Genomic DNA, 13,303 nt, shown 5'->3' with positions numbered 1-13,303 from the left:
ACTGGAGTGTGTTGCCTTGCCCTCCTCCAGGGAATCTTCTGACCCAAGGATCAAATCGTTGTGTCTTAGGTCTCCTGCATTGGCAGGCAGGTTCTTTACCACTAGCGTACCTGGGAAGCCCCTTATTATGATGATGAAATATAAAATTGTATTACTGGGTTATCGTTACCATCTTTCTAAATTCCATATATATGTGATAGTATGCTGTAATGTTCTTTATCTTTCTGGAGCGGGGATCGGGATGGGGAATACGTGTAAATCCATGGCTGATTCATATCAATGTATGACAAAACCCACTGAAATGTTGTGAAGTGATTGGCCTCCAACTAATAAAAAAAAAAAAGATTAAAAAAAAATAAAATAAAATACATAGGCGTAAAAAAAAAAAATTGTATTACTGGCTTCCTGGAAGCCAAGTCATAAAGGGAAAGGTGAAGGATCTGTTAGTCTTATAGTTAGGAGGAATAGATGTTGGTAAAGGGTAGCAAAATTTTTTGCTTCCTTGGCTTTAGATTTGGAAAGGCCTCTCACTCATCATTTTATGGAATGTAGACTGAATGATATGAAATGGGCCGTTGCCTCAGTAGCTGCCATTTTACACCTCAATGTAATTGGATATTAGGTCTCTCCATTCTGGATTCCAGCTCAGGACATTTTAAGTATTTGTTCCTAGGCCATCTGGCTGGAGACTTAGTCCATCCTCTTTCCATCTCTGTGAGAGACCTCATCTGATGTTCTGTGCTGGCCACATTCCTTCCTCCCTGCTCTCCATTCTCTCATTCTGATCCTTGTCTTTTCTCCTGCTCTGGTGTGTGCACTCACTCTGGTCACTACCTTGGAGATGCCAGGACTGGCTCCTCCTGCCAGGTTTCCAGGCTGCCCAGATGACAGGGCTGACATGCTCTTGAAATCAAAGCCATCTTCAGCGGGCTCTTTTCCCTATTGGTGTCATGTTATCTTTATTTTCAACTTAGTCTGTACTTCCCTGTTGTGTGGCTTGTTTTTAAGAGAGAGGGCATCCCACTGGAGTGTGGGTGGGCCCCTAGTGATACAGTTCTTTCAGCATTACTGGTCCTCCCAGCACCTCCAGAAGCTCCAAGTTTCATCTACCTTAACACGTCTGACTTCTTTCTCACTTATAGCCATTCCCACAGTAGTTCTTTTTATTTTCTAGCCCTGCCTCAGTGTATCTAGTATGTCTGTATGAGAAACCTCAGCATGCTTAAAGTTTATTCTCACAAGGTGCTTTTGGACCAAGAGAAGCAGGGAATGTGACTTGCTAACAGGTGTTACATAATTCTACATACCAGCGTACCTGAACCTCAGTTCCACCCCAGCTAGGATATCACTACATAATGAAGCAGAAGCAGATTTCAAATATTCTATTGTAGCAACCTCTGATGACAGTCTTTAAAGAGCAATTCAGTGAGGAGTGTTCTATGACGCTAATGTGGTACAAGTTACATGGCTTTCTAGCTTTTTAACATGATCCAAGGAATGACTTTTTAATAGAAGAATGAATGGATAGTTTGAAACCATGCTTACTTTTATGAGATTGGGAAAATCGATCCTGCATTTTATTTCTACTACCTGCTCGTAATTGATGTTGTGCTAACCGTGGAAGAGCGAAAAAAACCTTTTTGTTTCCTTGTTAAAATTTGTTGTGGTCATTTTGTTGAGAAATTCTAAACAGTGTCTTTCTTAATGGTGGTCTCATTTCCTGCAGCCTTGCTCCTGATTGAATGTGGAACATCTGAGGACAGGGGGAGATTAATGGAGGATGGCCGTTGTTCGCTCTTAGTGGGCAGCTGTGATGGATTGAATGCCACTGGCTGCACTGCACTAGGTTTTCTGGCAAATCCTGTTTCTGACAATACACTGTCTGGAGTATTGATTATGCTAACCTCTAGTTGTAAATTCATGTCTGGAGTGAAGACTTGCAATAAGGCCCATTTGTCAAGCACAGGCTTAATCAAAGATTATAATTGGCATTAATGAGTCCTCAGTAAAAGAACAGGATTGGAATGCCAGTTGAAGATTGGCCCAGATGAGTACGTGCATCCATCATCACCATCTGGAAGGGAGCTGACAGCTGTGCAGGGAATTAGGGGAGTTGCTGCTAGGTTAGTTCCCTTCTTGATAGGCAGGTGTCCGCAGTCCTCATTATGAATTACGTCTGGACTGAGTGAATGACCTTTTGGCAAGGCTCCATACTATCATCCCTTAATCTTCTCTTGGGGGAAATCTATTCAAAAGGTAATTTTAAAACTTACTGAGAGGAAGCAGAGGGACAGTTTAAACTTAATTTTAGAAACTTGGGTTTGTCAGTCACAATTTTGCAGACACTTTGCAAGGGTATTTGAGAAGCAAAATCAAGACCTCACTCTACTGCTTCTCTACCCAAGGATCAATGTCAAAAAGCACTTAAAAGACTCTTTTCCCTCTCATGGGATTCCATCTTTTCGGCACCATCTGTGTTTTAGTTCCACTACATTAATGAGGTGACATCTTGCTTCTTTGGCTCTCATCTTCTCTTTTTTGGGTCATATTCTTATCCATGGGACTAAGAATTAAAAGTGGACTAGCAGTCATTTCCATCTGGAAAGACTCTGTCCTGTCTTTCTCTGGCTCTCTTGACTGTGTTTTCCACACTGCCCCCTCCCACACAGACACAAAATTAATGAGAGATAAGATGGTTGAGCTTCACTATCTCTGCAGGAAGTACCTTTCTGCCTAGTCCCACTTTTGTAGAAGGGCCAGCAGGAGCACAGTGGTTGTTTATTCACTAAGTTGTGTCCGAATTTGTGACCCCATGGACCACAGCACGCCAGCCTTCTCTGTCCCTTACTATCTCCTGGAGCTTTCTCAAACTCATGTCCATTGATTCGATGATGCCATCCAACCATCTCATCCTCTGTCGCCCCCTTCTCCTCCTGCCCTCAATCTTTCCCAGCATCAGGGTCTTTTGTAGTGAGTTGGCTCTTTGCATCAGGTGGCAAAGTGTTGGAGCTTCAGCTTCAGCATCAGTCCTTCCAGTGAATATTCAGGACTGATTTCCTTTAGGATTGACTGGTTTGATCTCCTTGCAGTCCAAGGGACTCTCAAGAGTCTTCACTAGCACCATAGTTTGAAAACATCCATTCTTTGGTGCTCAGCCTTCTTTATGGTCCAACTCTCACATCCATACACAACTACTGGAAAAACCATAGCTTTGACTAGATGGACCTTTGTTGGCAGAATGATGCCTCTGCTCTTTAATACACTGTCTAGGTTTGTCATAGCTTTTCTTCCAAGGAGCAAGCCTCTTTTAATTTTCTGAGCACAGTGAGCCTCAGGAAAAAGGAAACCTTGGATGTCTCAAGCTGTCCTCCTACCTTCACAGAATCTAGTATAGCATACAAGGGCGAGGGGCCAAAACCCAAGTCCATGGTCAAGTTCTAGTTTGCCTGGCCTTGTCTCTGTGCACACGTTCCCCTTTATGAACATCTTCCATTTTGTGTCCTAATTACCAATCTTTATAACCCTAACACTCTGGAATCTCACAGAAACAGAAGGCTTCATTATGAATATTGGCTACATTCTAAAAACCTGCCAAATGTTCTCTGATTTCTTAATCCCCACTTCATTATATTTCCTTGGCTTTGAGATTCTGAGGGATTATCACTTTTCACACTTAATATAAAATCACTCTCCTCCTTGAAATAAGGTCTCTGCAGAAGATGTAGTTCATAAGGCCAAAGGAGACTGTTCCATTCTTAAATCCCCAAACAGGCATTTTATGGTTCCTATTATGTCATTATAAGGTTATATGGAACATCAGAAATCCATGTCTTCAAGAATTTTATTCTTTATTGGCTGATAGGAGCCTTATCATTTGGAAAGGCCATTTAATCATGCATTCTTTCTTCTAGTAATTGTTAAATATTTCTTATATGTGCCAAGCATTGTGCTAAACACAGATGTTACAGCGGTGACAAAGGAAGACAAAGTCCCTAAACTCATGGAATATGCATCCTGAATTAATGTTAAATTACATTGTATGGTGAGAAAAGGCAGTAAAATATGCACTGTACCTGATATCTTTAAGAGTTTCAATGACTAAATGTATGTTAAATCTATAAAGAAGTTATGTGTGTACATTAGGGCACCTATACAGTCAAACTGTAATTGCTTTCTTCACTCACAGCCAAGTTAGGAAAAATTACCTCCTCATATTAAAGCTGATATGTTGTAGAGACATAAGTTATTTCTGCACACACAAAAAATGTTGCTGTTCATAATTGAAGGTTCAATTAGAGTATCTGGCATAGAGCATTGTACATGATGTATTTTCAGTGTTATCAGCAGTATTTATAGTACTAATAATAATTGCTACATTTATATGCCCACTATGTAGCATTGCCCCAGACAACACATGTATCACTTCATGTAACTTTCAGAACAATTCTGTAAGACAGATATCACTATCCAGATTTCAGAGATTATGTTCTAAGAGGTTAGATAATTTATTTTCTCTAACATCATTAGTAAGTGGCAGAACTTGGGTTTAAATCAATGACCCCAGACTCCAAGGACAGTGTTCTTTCTGCTGGTTTCCTTTTTCTTAGTGTCTTGACAACGATCTTCTTGGTATATCCTCCAAGGATGGATATCCTTCAAGTCAAGGCCTGCTGCCTCTGACTTCCCTTGGTAAGTTGTATAAATGCCCAAGGTTCTTTTGTGTTCTAAATTTATCTGACATGTTAAAAACTTTAGTTAGCAAGGAACTGTCATCAGCATAATCCCCTTATGATGACAGGAAATATAGTATAGATCTTTCCCTTGATTTCTACACACATGTACACACACATATGGAGACAGAAAATTGTCAAAATACTTATGAATGCTTTTGTAACCTTTAATATTTTTATTAGTCTAATTACATGTGCACTTACTGCAATATGTCAGAAAGTTGTCTCAACATCCATCCTATCAATGTTGTGATTAATCCCATGGTAACTTTTTCCCTACGTTATTAAAAAAGTTCTTCTTGATTATTCAGGAATTTTAAAAAAATTAGATATTCTTTTCTTTAAGAGAAAATATCTTTAGGTTTCATTATCCTACCATACATCCCAAAACTCCAAAGAAAGAGCCCATCCTAAAATAAATCACTGATTATTATAAATCATGAATATTAAACACTATCTTTAATTAAAAGGCTCATTACTACTAGATAGTGGTTCTAGCCATTGAACCAATTTTCATTCCATCATCAATTTTGTTTGATCTTTAATAGCACCAGTTGAGATTCCCTTCATTGTGAGCACCAAATAAAAGGAGAGCTTATTCAATTATTTGAGCCACTCAAATGAACAGTGTAGACATTGTGTGATAATTTAATTTGCCTAGTAGAGCAATTCTCTGTAATCTCCTCCTTCTCCCTAAAGTGACATAATGAAAAAGTATAAGAATTATCCATTATTTCATTAGGGATTCTATAGATACACCCATTCATCCCTCTCTCTGGCATCCTGTGGGTCAAGGTTACTTCGGAAATCTACCATTATTGTCACACTAGCCCACATATGGAATGGGTTTGCTGTGGTAGTGGTGGTTGTTGTTTTTTAATTTATTTATTTTTGGTCACACTGAGCGGCATATCGGATCTTAGTTCTCAGACAAGGGACTGAACCTGTGCCCCCTGCATTAGAAGGTGATGTCTCAAACACTAGATCTCCAGGAAAGTCCAGGTGGTTGTTTTAAGAGCCTTATTGAAGTAATTCTGCAGAGAAGTTGAAATAGAAAGTAATTGGGTATTACTCTTGAGGTGGTAAACTTGCAGTGCTTATCTGCCATCATCAATTATACATATAGGCAGTACAAAGTTTCAGTAATGAGAGGTAAATTAGAGAAAACACAAAACTATGAAGGTTGGGAGAATGTTTTCAACCAGGACTTTTTTTCCCCCACAATTCATGAATCCTGAGTATTGTCACTTGATAGCCACTCTATCAAGAATGAAGAATAAAGAAAATTTGGATTCCATCAAAGTCAAATACAACATAGGGTGTGGCAACCTCTCCAAACTATGTCTTAAAGTGTGGAAAACACAGTGGACTAGGGTGTGAACGCAGGTTCAGCAGCCTGTTTCTGCAGTCTCCTGGTTGTGCTGTCTCAAGGAAAATCACTGAACATCACAGAACCTGTTTCCTTGTGTCTAAGGGTGGGCTGCTAATTCCATCCTCACAGACTTGTGGGGAAGATCAAGTGAGAGTGTTTGGAAGGCACCCAAAAATCACAGAGTGCCACTTAAATGAGAGGGGTTATGGAGCTGATGGCAGATTCCTTGGCTGCTTTCCCAGGGACTTGAAGTAAGGCTCAGAAAAGTTAAGTAAATTTTTGTCCAAGGTCACGAGTATAGTAATCAGAGTTCAATATGTGTCTAAACTTTGTGCTCTTATCCACTAGGGTTCCATTTATTTTATGGCATACTATCCCCTCTACTAGGCTGAGGTTGTCTTATTGTCTTATTCTTATTCAGATCTCTCCTTGGCATATAGTAGGAGCTTAATAGTTGTTTCTTGAATAATTTTTGACATGTATTCACAGTAAATATTTATGGAGTGATTGTTAAGCAGTTATTGTTCGGTCGCACAATTGTGCCTGACTCTTTGCAACCCCATGGACTGAATGCAGCATGCCAGGCTTCCCTATCCTTTGCTGTCTCCTGGAGTTTGCTCAAATTCATGTCCATTGAGTTGGTGAAGGTATCTAACCATCTCATCCTCTGCTGCTCTCTCCTCCCTTTTATCTTCAGTCTTTCCCTGTATCAGGGTCTTTTCCAGTGAGTCGGCTCTTCACATCAGATGACCAAAGTACTGTAGCTTCAGCTTCAGCATTAGCCCTTGCAGTGAATATTCAGGGTTGATTTCCTTTAGGATTGACTGGTTTGACCCTGTTAAGCAGTAGTATTTACATTTATATGACTTGACATACCATGTTTTTCATTATTGAAGTACATGAATGGCACTATAATTTCACAGTTTGGATTAATATTTTTTGTGCATTTTTCTTATCATAAAGAACATATCCCAGAAATAGTTAGAAGTACTATGGATTTTAGTCTTTAATGCGTGCTATTTTATAATGCATAATGTCTGCTTCAGATATTTTTAAAAATTTTCTCCAAGTAAAGATATGTGTGGGGAGCAGGGGAAGATTTGATTTTTGAGTATCTCTCATTAGTTTCATGGAGAAGGCAATGGCACCCCACTCCAGTACTCTTGCCTGGAAAATCCCATGGACGGAGGAGCCTGGTAGGCTGCAGTCCATGGGATGGCTAAGAGTCAGACACGACTGAGCGACTTCACTTTCACTTTTCACTTTCATGTATTGGGGAAAGCAATGGCAACCCACTCCAGTGTTCTTGCCTGGAGAATCCCAAGGACAGGGGAGCCTGGTGGGCTTCCATCTATGGGGTCACACAGAGTCGGACACGACTGAAGTGACTTAGCAGCAGCAGCAGCAGCAGCAGCAGCATTAGTTTCGAGAAGTAACTATCTTTCTAGGCACAGAATTTGAGAGAAAGAATCAAATTAAATAACACAATTCTAAGAGTGGCTCCTTCCTCTTAGTTCCTAGGCTGAGAGGTATGTTTAGAATTTGATTCTTAAATTTGGAGTTTGGAACTTGGTTCAGATATCTGATCATGAACTCAGGTATCTAGGAGAGTATCATGGGGATATTCAATGAATGTTTATCAGATTTACCTGACGCTTATATAATACTATAAACCAACTATATCTTAATTAAAAAAATAGGGACTTCCCTGGTGGCTTGGTAGTAAAGAATCCACCTGCCAATACAGGAGACGTGGGTTTGATCCCTGAGTCAGGAAGCTCCCCTGGAGGAGGAAATGGCAACCCATTCCAGTATTCTTGCCTGGGAAATCCCATGGACAAAGGAGCCTGGAAGGCTACAGTCTGTGGGGTTTCAAAGAGTCAGACACAACTTAGCGACTAAACAGCAACAAATAAAAAATACTCATTGGATTTAATGGATCTCAGTTCTGAATTTCAGGACACCTGGATCCAAAGGCATATCTGATGTTATCAGATAACTTCTTGGAAGGGATTACACTGAGAAAAGGGATAGGCATTTACATTATCAGGAGAGGAAGTGTAAGTTTAGATTAAATATGGGAGTGTCTTTATATTTCTTAGAAGCTTATATTTATTTTTTACTTTTTAGTTTAAAACATTTTTTTATTGAAGTATAGTTGATTTGCAGTGTGTTAGTTTTTTGTGGGCAGCAAAGTGATTAAGTTATACATATTTTTTCACATTCTTTTGCATTATGATTTACTACAGGAGAGTGAATATAGTTCTCCAGTGCTACACAGTACAACCTTGTTTATCTATTTTATATATAGTAGTTTGTCACGGCTAATCCCAAACTCCTAATTCATCCCTCCCCAAACTGTTTCCCCTTTGGTAACCATAAATTTGTTTTATATGTCTGTGAGCCTGTTTCTGTTTTGTAAATAAATTCACTTGTATCATTTCTTACATTCCACATATGAATAGTATCATATTGTATTTGTCTTTCTCCTTCTAACTTACTTCACTTAGTATGATAATCTCTGGGTCTGTCTATGTTGCTGCAAATGGTACTATTGCATTCTTTTTATGACTAGTAATATTCCACTGTAGGGCTTCCCTGGTGGCTCAGTGGTAAAGTCCAATGCAGGAGACACAGGTTTGATTTCTGTGTTGGAAAGATCCCCTGGAGAAGGAAATCGCAACCCACTCCACTGGGAAGTCGTATGGACAGAGGAGCCTGTGGGCTACAGGCTGTAAAAAGTCAGACACAATTGAGCAACTAAAAACAACGGCAGTATTCCACTGTGTGTATGTATTTGTACCACATCTTCATCCACTGCTCTGCAGATGGACATTTATGTTGTTTCCATGTCTTGGCTGTTGTAAACAATGCTGCTTGGAACACTGGGGTGCATGTATAAGAAGGTTATATTTAAAATTAATCTATCATAATAGTCAAATCAGGTTAAAAAGAAATAGTCAAATTGTTTAGACTGCTCTAAGCCGACATTTGAAGCTTTCCCCTCCTAAAGTCTAACCATGTTATTTGATCGCCTCCTTATTAATCAATCTGTAAGAGAAAAAAATCATATAAATATGGTAAATACCACAGATTACCTAACCAGAGGTCTTTCTCAGCTTCCTTTTCCCTAACCTGCCCAGTCATACAGAACCACTTTTCCTGCTTTGTTTATATCACTGAGTGTCCATGTTTCCAAATTATGCCCAGTGAAATAAGAGAGGGGCTTCCCTGGTGGCTCAGATGGTAAGGAATCTGCCTGCAATGAGGAGACCTGGGTTTGATCTCTGGTTTGGGAAAATTCACTGGAGGAGGGCATGGCAACCACTCCAGTATTCTTGCCTAGAGAATTCCATGGACAGAGGAGTCTGTTCATGGGGTCACAAAGAGCCGGACATGACTAAGTGAATCTGCTGGTGGTTTCTTGGAAAACATTTACTTCCCTGATTTAAAGGTACATAGGCAGCTGCTGTTATTTCTTTATATCCTTATTTCTGCCCAGGATTTGTAAACGATGCTCACAGATGTGGCAGTTTCTTTAACTTTGAGCTGCTAACATGAAGAAAAGTGACTATGTTAAGGACACCAGAGCAAAGAGACTGAGCCTGAGTCCTTGATGGCATAGTTGAACGGCTAAGGTCAGGAATTGTCTGCCTTGGCTTCTTATTATGTGAGGACAGAAGATTCATTTGTGTAAAGCCATAATTAGTGAGGTTTCCTGTAACTTTCACCCAAAAAGTCAACGTCTAGAATTGGTGGAGAAGCCCCAGGAGGACTCAAGGAAGCACCCGAGAGTTAGAAGGCAAGTGAACTGCCCATTCTTATTCTCAGAAAAGAGCATTTTGGTTCTACTTTGGCCCAATATTAAGATAATAGAGCAGTATTAGCTGTGTCTTACTTGTGACCCTTCCCTGAAAGCCAATCAACTAGGTCATGAATAAGATTGAGAGAGAAAATACATGGGTAACTTTTTTCTTCATTTCTTGAGGAAGATACCTCTTGAGAACATCACTAGTGTGTAAAACCTGTTGGTTAAATTCTTTTTAAATGTTTACCTAATGTGCTCCATGAAAAAGTCCCTGTGCTGTGTTTATTTACTTAATAAATATTTATTGAGTATCAGTAAAACCAAACATAGCCTCTCTCTTATAGAGTATAGCCTGATGACACAATGTATATGTATTTTATAATATTTGTGTTATAAAATGAACATATTTTTACAAGCTAAAGTAAGTACCATGAAATAAAGGGACACAGTTATGAGAGTACATATAATAAGCTCATCTGGCTTTTGAGATAGCAGGGGATTCTTTACCAGCTAAGCCACAAGAGAAGCCTAAGAATACTGGAGCAGATAGCCTATCCTTTCTCTAGCGGATCTTCCTGACCCAGAAATTGAACCGGGGTCTCCTGTATTGCAGGCGGATTCTTTACCAACTAAGTTATTTGCTTGCTTACTATAATAAGCCCATTGGACTTTTGAGATACTAGTGGTTGGGAGACAAGTCCTGTGCAAGTGGTACTTGAGTAATAAAGAATGAGTGGGTGTTAACTAAGCATAAAAGAGGGGGAAAGGCATTCCCAGGAAAAGGAAGCACCTACACAGGAATTCAAGAGAGAAGCCAGTGTGGTGAGTTTGAGGATCTCAAAAGATCATTGTGGTTAGAGTGCTAAGAATAAGGGAGTCTGGAAATATAGGCAGCAGCCAGGGTTTTGTTGTCTGTCTTAGAGTCTTTGGTCTTTACCCTGAGAACTGTGAAAAGCCACTGAAGATTCAAACAAGAGTCATAAATACTTTAGTGTTTGAGAAGACCAGTCTGGCTGCATCATGGAGAATGGATTATCAGGAAGCCAGTCTAAATGCATCTAGATAATTAACTATTTATTGCATTAATTCAGGTGGGAGATAATGGTAGTTTGGACTAGAGAGGTTCTGTTGGTGATGGTTGGGATGCTGTTGGGGGTGGGAGAAATAGATGGATTTGAGAATTGTATTCAGGAGGTAAATGGACAGATTTGGTGCTCGTTTGGATACAAATTTTAGAGAAAAGGGGGCTATGATGATTGACTCCAAAGTCCTTTGCTTGCTACCTAGATGGATCATGGTACTACCCTTTCAGATTAAGAAGACAGAAAGAGAACCAGAATGAAAGGAGAGTGTTATGTTTTATTCTTGGATCCCCTGATTGTGCTAAATGGGCTTAAAATTGGTAGTGATGAAGGGGGATGATAAAATTTGATGGAAAAGCTTTGGTCACATCACTACTCTGTTTATTATTGGCAATGTTTTCATTGTTTTTGTTACCACTTACTTTTCTGATGTCTTTAATTGACCATGGATTCCTTACTGTCATGGAGGGTCTCAGGATAAACTACTTATGTATAGCATCTTAATAACTTCTTCTAAGACATTGTTCTTTGGAGGATGTTTCTCTTTACCTGCCCAGAGCCTTTTTGTAGCTAAAAGTACACAGTGATTCTGACCTAAAACATAGGAGACATTTGATTCAAAATAATAAAGTTTCTTTTTCCCATTGGTTCTGCTGGGGAACCAATTTGGAAAATGGTTATCTTTTTATCACTTTTATTTTTTAGAAGTTTTAGATTTTCAGAAATATTAAAGAAATGTTGTGGAGAGTCCCACATATCTGCAACATAGTTTATTATTAACATTCTTCATTAGCGTGAAACATTTTTTAAAATTAATTAACCAATGTTTGTACATTGTGAATAATTAAAGTCTATTCTGTATTCATATTTCCTTGATTTCTACCTAATGTCCTTTTTCTTTTTCAGGATCCTATTCAAGTTATCACAGTATACTTCATTGTCTTCTTGGGCTCCTCTTCGTGGTAACAGTTTCTTAGCTTTCCTTGTTTTTGATAACCTTACAGTTTCATGTAGAACTGATCAGGTATATTATAGAATGCTCCTATACTGAAACTTAATGTTTTTCACATCATTAGACTGGATTTGTGGGTTTGGGGAGGAAGAGCATAGGTAAAGTGTTATTCTCATGAAATTGAATCAAGATGTACATAGTATCATATGACTCACCACTATTGATGTTAACTGAATACCTAGCAGAGACAGTGTTCGTAAGGTTTCTGTACTGTGAAGTTACTGCCTGGTCCTGAGCCTTCCCATACTGTATTCTTTGGAAGGAAGTCAGTATGCACAGCCCACTCAAGGAGTGGGGAATTATTTGGAATTCTTCAGCATGGGAAATTTCTCTTCTTATTTAGTTATTCAATCAATCACTTATTCACTTGGACTCTAAAAATTTTATTTTTTAACTTCAGGTTGAAATTCAGTACTATTTTATTTATACTGTTGCTTAAACTGTTCCAGCTCTAGCTATTGGGTGCTCTTTAGGTTGGCTCCTGTGTTCCTTTAACATACCTCCAACACTATGGGTGTTTTTCCCTCTTTCTTACTTTTTGGCATTACAGGGTACTCTGGATCCATCTTGTATATATCTTGACCCAGTCCTAGAATCAGCTATTTTCCAAGCAACTCTCGTTCATTTTATTGTAGAATAGTTTAAGAAATTTAGATCTGGATGCTAGGCATACTCATTGCTATTGGGTGTCATTTGTTTTAGGCTTGCTCAACTTACAAAGCAAAGAAGTATATCAGTTCAGTTCAATTCAGTCACTCAGTCGTGTCCAACTCTTTGCGACCCCATGAACCGCAGCACGCCAGGCCTCCCTGTCCATCACCAACTCCCGGAGTTTACTCAAACTCATGTCCATCGAGTCAGTGATGCCATCCAGCCATCTCATCCTCTGTCCCCTTCTCCTCCTGTCCCTAATCCCTCCCAGCATCAGGGGCTTTTCCAATGAGTCAGCTCTTCTCATCAGATGGCCAAAGTATTGGAGTTTCAGCTTCAACATCAGTTCTTCCAATGAACACCCAGGACTGATCTCCTAGTAAGTACTAACCTAGTGCACACAAGTATCTATCAATATTTATATTTCTTTAAGCAATTATCTATATTTATATTAAGAAGCAAGACCTCTTACTGATGTCACTAACTAATCCATTACAACATAGATCACTCTAGCTTCTCCTTTTGCTTATTTGTAAATCCCCACTCCAACAGTGAGAAACCTGGCTCCCACAATCTGCCATTCATTTATTTAGTTGTTCAATCCAGTATGCATGCATAGCAAATCAGAATTGTTACCCACCCACGCAT

Source organism: Dama dama, chromosome 9, assembly GCF_033118175.1.
Source record: "Dama dama isolate Ldn47 chromosome 9, ASM3311817v1, whole genome shotgun sequence".
Lineage (NCBI taxonomy): Eukaryota > Metazoa > Chordata > Mammalia > Artiodactyla > Cervidae > Dama > Dama dama.
This window is presented reverse-complemented; position numbering follows the sequence as displayed.